This window comes from Muscardinus avellanarius (genome assembly GCF_963383645.1).
Source record: "Muscardinus avellanarius genome assembly, chromosome: 5".
In the NCBI taxonomy this organism is placed as follows: domain Eukaryota; kingdom Metazoa; phylum Chordata; class Mammalia; order Rodentia; family Gliridae; genus Muscardinus; species Muscardinus avellanarius.
The window spans coordinates 66,661,700-66,669,981 of record NC_137790.1 but is presented as its reverse complement, the minus strand read 5'-3'; positions in this window follow the sequence as shown (position 1 = coordinate 66,669,981).

The window sequence follows — 8,282 nt, the reverse complement described above, 5'->3', positions numbered from 1 at the left end:
GCTCCGCGGGCCCGCGAAAGCAGCCCGCGGCCCCCGATCAGCGTTTGCAGCTGGTCCGGTGTCCGGGTCTATGTTCTTCTTCTTCTTCAAGTTCAGAGTTCCCCCGAGGTACCAGGATTTGTTTTGGTTCCTGGTATGTATTTTTTTTTGTTGATTAAGACACAGCTTTCTAAGTATCTGAAGTTTTATTTGCTTCAGCTACTGAGGAGTCGCCAGCCCCATTTTTTTATTCTGTATTTTGAAATAGGATTATACTAAGTTTCGGGGAACCTCACTAAGTAACTGAGACTGGCTGCAAACCTACAATCCTCCTGTCTCAGTCTTCCAAATACTGGGATTACAAGTGTGTGCCACCATACCTGGCTAAAATAGTCATATTTTAATATTAATGCACTAGCATAAATGTGATCTTGAGAAATAGTTTTCAAAAGAGAAGGTGGTTTTGGGAGTTAAAGGAGCTGTTTCTCCAATTTGTTCTGTGTTGGGGCTCAGAAATGTCATGCACTACACATTTAATAGTAAAATTCTTTTGGTAATCTAATAAGCAGATGCTTCCTTGAGCACACACACATTTAGTAAACAATCCATCTTCCACTTGTTGTCTAGTCCTTTATTGAAACACTGATATAGCAGTGTCCTTTTGCAGTGATCACTGGAGACACACATATGACTGATTAGCATCTTTGCTTTTGAGATGCAAAGCAAAATTCATAGTTTATTGAAGGATATACATATGCAGAGATAATTAAAAAAAACAGTGGAGATGTCTTACATAAAAATGTGTGTCTATAGATGTACCTCTATACCTGTCTATAACTGTAAACACAGAGGACAAAGCAGTTAGCTACATCTGCGAAGCTGGAAAGGCATGTTCAGAAACGTGACATTTGCCCTGAGGTTTTGCACAATGAACAGATGATTGATGAATACGTGTTTACCTGTTAGATAAAGAAATGAATGCTATTCCTGCCAGAAAAAAAAAAAAAAAACATGTCAAAGGCATAGAGGTATGATATAATTTGATATATAAAAGAGTCCTGAGGGATTATGTGACTGGCTTACATAATGTATAAGAGGAGGCCTAGGAAAAATAAAATAGTGGGATAAATGAAGCCAGATCACAAAGTCCCTTATAAGTCTTGTTAAGATACACTTCATCCTATATATAAGATATGCTTCATCCTATATATGAGTTGTAACCCTCGCAGTTTTGTAGGGTTTTGTAGGGAAAGGAGTTACATGCCCAGGCATGTACCTGAGAAGACCACTCTTATCTCTGAGATTAACATGTGGTGGTATAATATACAAAACTAAAACTGTTTCATTAATAATCCACTATAATCTTCCAAGGAATGAAAATAAGGCATTGAACCTAACCAGGAACACTGGGCATTGTGAGATGAGTGTAGATTTGAGTAATATTTATATTTGTGAGTCCATAAGGCTGGGTGACTGGTCGGAATGTATAAGAGGATAAGGAAAAGTAACAGATATCACATAGGATCTTATCTAGGGAAATTTGGGAATGGAAGAGCTGTTGTGCCAGGGATCTCAAGGATAAAGAGAGCAATAGCCTGCCCATGAGATCCCTTCATGATCAGAGCAAGGCTCAGCGTTCATATTTTTTCCAAGTTGCTATGAATAACAATTTGGTTTATTAAGATGGAAAATTCAGGTGGAGCAGGTAAAACATTAAACATCTGGGGTATCTCTGTACTAATGACATATTTTTAAAAGACAGTATTTCTTTGAATTCTGGATGCCGAAATTACAAAGCAGAGTCTTAAAATATCATCTGTCTTTGGCTGCATCCTTTTAAAGAGATGATTCCTGGCTTTCCATGTTTATGAACTCCTTCATGGACAGTCACGGCAACTTATTTTTCTGGCTTCAGCCCATCTCTGTGAGTTCTCCACTTTTATGTGCATCTCACTCAAAACAAATTATATGTGTGACTTGGCAAGTCTTAGCTGCATGCCTGTTAGTGAGAGAACACTGCCATCTAGCCTCTGAAGGGGATCTTCCTTTGAGTTCCTAAAGGATCTCACTCTCTTCCAAACACCAGTGCCAGAGCTCCTGCCTTGAAAAGAGCTTGTTTATGATTAATTAGCAGTGCAGGTGAAGAGCTTCTCACTTTTGCATTAACATTTCAGTGTGTGGTGCTTCAGATTTGGAGTATCCATCGCTGGAAAGTGCCAGAGAGGTCAGGACAGCTGTATGTTTGTGTATATGCTTTTTCACATCAGGATGGAGAGAAGGAAAGAGAGGGAGACTGCAGTGGGAGAGGAAACATACAGATGAGCCCGTGTAGGAGGCAGCAACAAATAACCAAAGAATGAGATGGAGGGGCAAAAAAGGGAGAGAAGAAGAGGGGAAGTGGTACAGACAGGTAGGGAGAAATAAAATGTAAAAATATAAGTCATCAAAGGAAGAACATATGCAGAATTATTTTTAGTTCCTTCTCCTCTTCCACCTACTACTCTTTTTCCTCTCTCTCTCTCCCTCTTTTCCTCCCCTCCCTCTCTTTCTTCCTTCCTCCCTCCTTGCTCTTTTTCTTTCTTTTTTCTGCAGCTTGCTGGTCTTATTGCTTAGAACTGGCAGTTCTTGGTCAAAACCTGAGGGTTTTTTTCTGATATCCATTTCTTGGGTTTGCAGATAGGATTTGTGTGCTTCTTTCCTTTGCATGTGCATATTGCATGAATGGAAGCTAGCCAGAAATTCAGGTTCTGTTATTATTAAACATGTCTGAGGGAACTCGGGGTTCTGAACTCCAAGCTGAAAGTACCTGTTCTCAGAGTGTTAGAGAGATCACAGAAATATGCCTCTTGTGCCTCTAAGTGTCTTTGCAAAGGCTTTTCAAAAAGCAGATCTTACACTTTACTCTGAGCTAGGTTTGAGAATACTATTTCTCTCTGCTGCCCTCTGCCATGACAGTTTGATGTTCAAAAATCTTTAAAGGTTTGCTTTAGGGAAATGTTTATACATCGGAAAGAAAATGCCACAGTCCTGATTCCTACTGCATTTTCTTACCTGTAACAACTCTACACAAAATTCCCAGTTTATCATTTTGACTTCCATCCTGGATGGCCACCTTTTTCCTTTACACTCTTCACCCATGGTAACTAATCTACCCCATCACTCAGTCATCTAACATTCCTCTGTCCTGCTTCTCATGATGCGTTCCTTTGTGAGTATGTATCTGTCTTTATTTCAGGCAACTACAAAGGAGGAGCAAGATATGTTCAAAGACCAAGTAATTGCCAGTGTAAAATCTAGTGAGTGACAACATTCAAGTCCATCCAGACCCCTTGCAGTTGCTTTTCCTTACTTTGACTTTTTCTCCTCCTACTCTCTTAACTCTCCTTGGATCTCCACCTGTTCCCAAGGGAATATCATTTGTGTAGTTTTTTTTTTTTTTAACCACAATAGCTTAGGGCTTAATTCTTCTCAAACTTGAAAAAGACATTAACAGAATAAAGTTTAGTATAGTCTGTGTCACTGGGCTCTTGTTCTCTGTTCCACACAGTGTTTTGTGCTTTGAATAGGCTTCGGTGTATTTGTGTTAACTTTTTTTTATTTTTAAACAGTACGTAATTAGACTTCTGTCTTGGACAGAGACCAGTCCTTCCTGTCCTCGTGGCTAGGGAGCATTCTATGGAAGAAGTGTATGCCCTCCTGCTTATTGCTCCATTGCGGGACCTTAATCTTAGTGTATGAGAAGCAAGTCATTCTGCACACGGCCTTCTTCCCATTGCTGTAATCGCCATGTGAACATTTCACATGAGCTCAACCTCCTTTAACCAGGGCTGCAGCCAGACCAGCTGGCAGCAGTTACATCAGGCAGCCCCGCAGTAAGAATTAGAATCATTCATCTTCTTTCTTTCCATCGGCAGCCAAGGGGAAGCTGGGTGGAAAGGTTATGAATTACAGCATTTCCGAGGCAACCACAAAGAAAAGGAAGAAGGTTGGAGATTTAAGAAGGTACAAACATAGTGACACAGTTGAAGATACAGCTCAGGGTTTTCCACCTTTGATATGGCAATTCTGTACTTGTGTAATTTATACTTTATACAGATGAATGTATTCCATGACTTTATAGGAAGTTGCTCTTTGAAGAGCATCAGGTAGATTTAACCCTTGATCAAATAACTTCGACTCTTTTATGTATTGATAGGCTTTAGATTCATGGATTATTTAGAGACAGATTTTTCAATGTGTTTTTGGAAGATAACTTATGGATATAAATTATAGCTTCAGATTTTTCAAGAGATTTTTATTATTTTGGATATTAGGGAAGAAATTACAACTAGCCTTCTTTTTCTTAGCCCCCACTCCTGATTTTCTTAAAATTGTATGCACCTTGTGACTCTCTCAATGCTTATATACTCAGACAATAAAATGTTTAAAACTTAGCTCCATTCAGGGAAGTGTACATCTGTTATAAGAAAAGGATTGCTATGTGGAGCTGGAGATTTACAAGAGATATCAGTAGGAGGTCACACTGGTATAAATCACTAGGACATCAAACTTTTCATATTTAATTATTCCAATGAACCATTTAGTATTATTAAGACTTGACATCAGCAAAGAAATCCTAGATAAAGGTTTCAAAGATTATTTTATACTCTAAACTAAAGCCAATAGTTCATTTTTCTACCTCATTCTCCAACCTCATCCAGATTTCAGTTTCTGTTTTGAAACATTAGAATGAAGAGGACTTCTACTATTTATTTTAGTATAAATTTATCTTATTCATTTGTTAAATACTCTTAAAGAGGGCAGCTGTAAGCATGTAATGTAAAATTGGGTATAATGTAATCATCAGAGTTTAATAGCGCGTTCTTTCTTTAAGACTCTTAATGCCTCTGAGCTTCCTTTTCCTAATCTATGAAATGGAATGAGTATGCTTACAAATAGTTAGTTACAAATGAAATTATAGATATTTATGCTCTTTTCTGAAGTTTAGTTATGTTCTCACATCAACCTTATCCTGTATAACATATGCACATGTAGCACTTTTTAAATGCAGATGGCACAGTCTCCGTAGTTATAGAATGAAGGTAGTATTTATCTCAAAATTTCTATAGCTTTCATTACCTAAATACACTAATGAAAAAATTGGGCTAAGAAAAAACAGTAACTATGCTAGATATTTTCATAGTTATATTGGGTATCAAAGCTCAAGAACATGTATTAACGAACCTTCAATTACTCACTGTAAGTCAAAAGGAAATGGGGTATAATTTTTTTCTTTGATTTTTTTAGTCCTTTGCCATAATATTTTCAAAATTTCTTTTAAAAATAAAAAGATATACCAGACTCAGTCTGTAAACTACTTCAGATGCATATCTTCTTTGCTTTCTGGCTGGAATCAGAAGACTGTTATCCATGAGTCTCTCACATTTCTGTAAATATTGCTTACAGAGTGGTACTCACTATCTTTGGTGCAGGAATAGTGATAATATCTCCGTCCCGAGCAAAAGATTGTTTTGTTTTATATCTAGTATAATAAAGATAATGTCTTGCTCAGGACAAAGGTCAGACAGGCTTACTGCCCATTATAGAACATTTGAGTTCTCTACTCTGATTTATTCTCCTAAAATGCAACCTACTATGCACTCACGCATAATCCAGATCATGTCAAGTCATTCTGTGGGAACTGGGGCTTAGAAAAGTGTCCAAAAATGATATCATGGCTAATGCCATTACTTTCAGTAATACAGTCTTTTCTTTTTCATCCAGGAATCTCAGGTAGTCTGCTGTCATCCAGAAAACTAAAACAGGCTGCTATTTCATCTGGCAAGCAGATTAAAATCTCAGACTCTTTACAATTCTTGCTAGGCAGCAGCTGGTACTCTTCTCTCAGTCCCTGATCCAGGTTTTTGTAGCTGTGACCCTAGCTATTACAGATTGATGAGCTCCATGTGGTGGTCACTAAGAGCACACATTTTGCCAACTTATTGTCTAGGCTGGACCTAGAGAGACAGCTGCATGGAGAGACTAGGTGACATGATCCAAAAGTGCAGGAAAGCTAAACACCATGCAGAAGATTTGTCGGAAGGCTGAGAGGGGACAGGAAAGGAACCTACAGAAATTTACCTCCCTGTCTCCCAGATAGACTCTCTTGAGATGTTCTTGTCTCTTACCACCTTTTTGAAGATTGTTCATATGGCCAGCTCACTAATAACTCTATTCATATTTGTTATGCTTTTTCTTCTCCCTTGTTCTTTTCCATTCATTTCTGTTCTCTGGGATTAAATTCCTCAACAACCAGTAAGCTGAGGTCACAGATTTTCTTTTCTAAAGAATATTAGTTAAGACAGAAGTTTAGGATATTCATAACTTAATGTCTAGAACTTTGCAACTAAATTAACTATGAAACAAAATTGTGTTAACAAAAAGCAAATAGTGTGCAGATTGGCTAGCTCTCCATGGGAGTTCTTTAAAGAAAAATCTGGCTGAGGTCAATTGACAATGCAGCCTTCTCTCAGCAGCAGGGCCAGTCATAATAAACATACTGTCATGCTAGTTTCTCTGTAATTAAGAGCACTGCCAAATAATATTCTTAGTTGATAACTCTCTGCAGCTTTAGAAATCAAGACTCAATGTAGTACATTATTATTATCATCATTATCATTATCACATTTTTTTCTAAGAGTATGACCAATGAGATATAGAGATAATAGAGGCTGCTGACGTATTTGAAAGAAATTATTGACTCTGGATTCTAGGCAGATTCAGACAGCATGGTTTTGGGATTGTATTTGTATTATATTTGATATTTGTGAGATTTAAGAAGTAATTCCCCAGATGCAAGTCATCTGAAGAGAAAAGAGAGAATCTGTACTAACCACTGGTTCAAAGGCTGACTTGATGTCTGAGAGACATGGGTTCAATACTGTTTTTACCATCTCCTAGCTGACAGTTGGTATTTGTCAAGCACCTTCATGTGTTATGGGTTAACTGTATGCCCCAAAGTGTCATGTGTTGACATCTTAATCCTCTTCCCTCAGAATATAATGTTCTTTAGAAATAGGAGTATTTCAGACATAATTTGGAATATTTCAGATATAATTATATAAACTAGGTGATTTTATTATCATGACATATAATTCAATATGACTAAGTATCATTATTATTTTCCTTTACCTTTTAAAACTAAGATTACACATTGCTTTCAAGTTTCGGTGACAAGTATATATGATGAGCAGTATTCCTATGGAAGTTTTATTATCTGTTTCAATCCATGTCATTTGGTGTGCCCATATTTCCAGTGGGGACTTTTCTTCATCTTGCTTCATTTCCTGCATTTCTTCACCCCTCCCCAAGACATTAAAAGTCTATTCTGTCCAACACCTCTTTTTCAGGGTGACTTGGAGGTTTTGAGTGACTGGCCACCAGAAGCAGTTATAAAGCTACTCTTGGCAGGACAGGGAAGTGGTGGGATAGAGCCTTTGTGTGCCCTCTGCCACAGCCTGCTGCAGGAGATCCAGCTTTGGGTGACAGCAGGAAGGTCCCATAGTACCATTTTCAGGCCATAAGACAGTCTACTGCTGCTGTGGCTCTTAAGATATACTTTCCAGAAGGGCCTCCTGAAAACTTTGGTGCTGACACAGAGATGTGCCCAAGGAGAGATAAGGGGCATCTTTTGGTCAGGTTGAGGCTCTAGTTGCATGACCCCAATCCAAACCTTATGTCTCTGTGGGTAGGTATAGAGGTAGCCAAGGAAAGTGTTGTTAGAAGGTAAAGGGGCCCTGGCTACAGAGAAATGCCTTAATGCAAGTTCCCTAACTCCAGGTGACATCTGTCCTTTAGCAGATGGGGGAAGGTGTTTTAGGTTGAAAAGGGGAAGGTTGTAGATGCTTTTATCCTCAGGTTAAAAGCCAATCACAATAGTCTCCATAGTGAAGGTGATACATAAAAAATGCTAGAAGTAAGATGTAGGCCTTGTAGGTCTGTGATTGGGCGGGTGTCCTTATATAAAGAGGTAATTTGAAGACATAGATGCACACAGGAAGAATACCAATTGAAGGCAAAGGCAGGGATCAGAATGATATTTCAACAAATCAAGGAGTGACAGCTTGCCAGAAACCCCCAGAAGCTAAGGGAAGCATAGAGCAGATTCATCCTCAGAGTCCTCTAAAGGAACCAAATTTACCAACCCTTTTAATTCTGCCTTGTAGCCCCAAGAACTATGAGACACTACATTTCTGTGTAAAGTGCCCATTGTGTAATATTTTGTTACAGCATCCCCAGAAACTAAACCTTGTGCTATATACCAA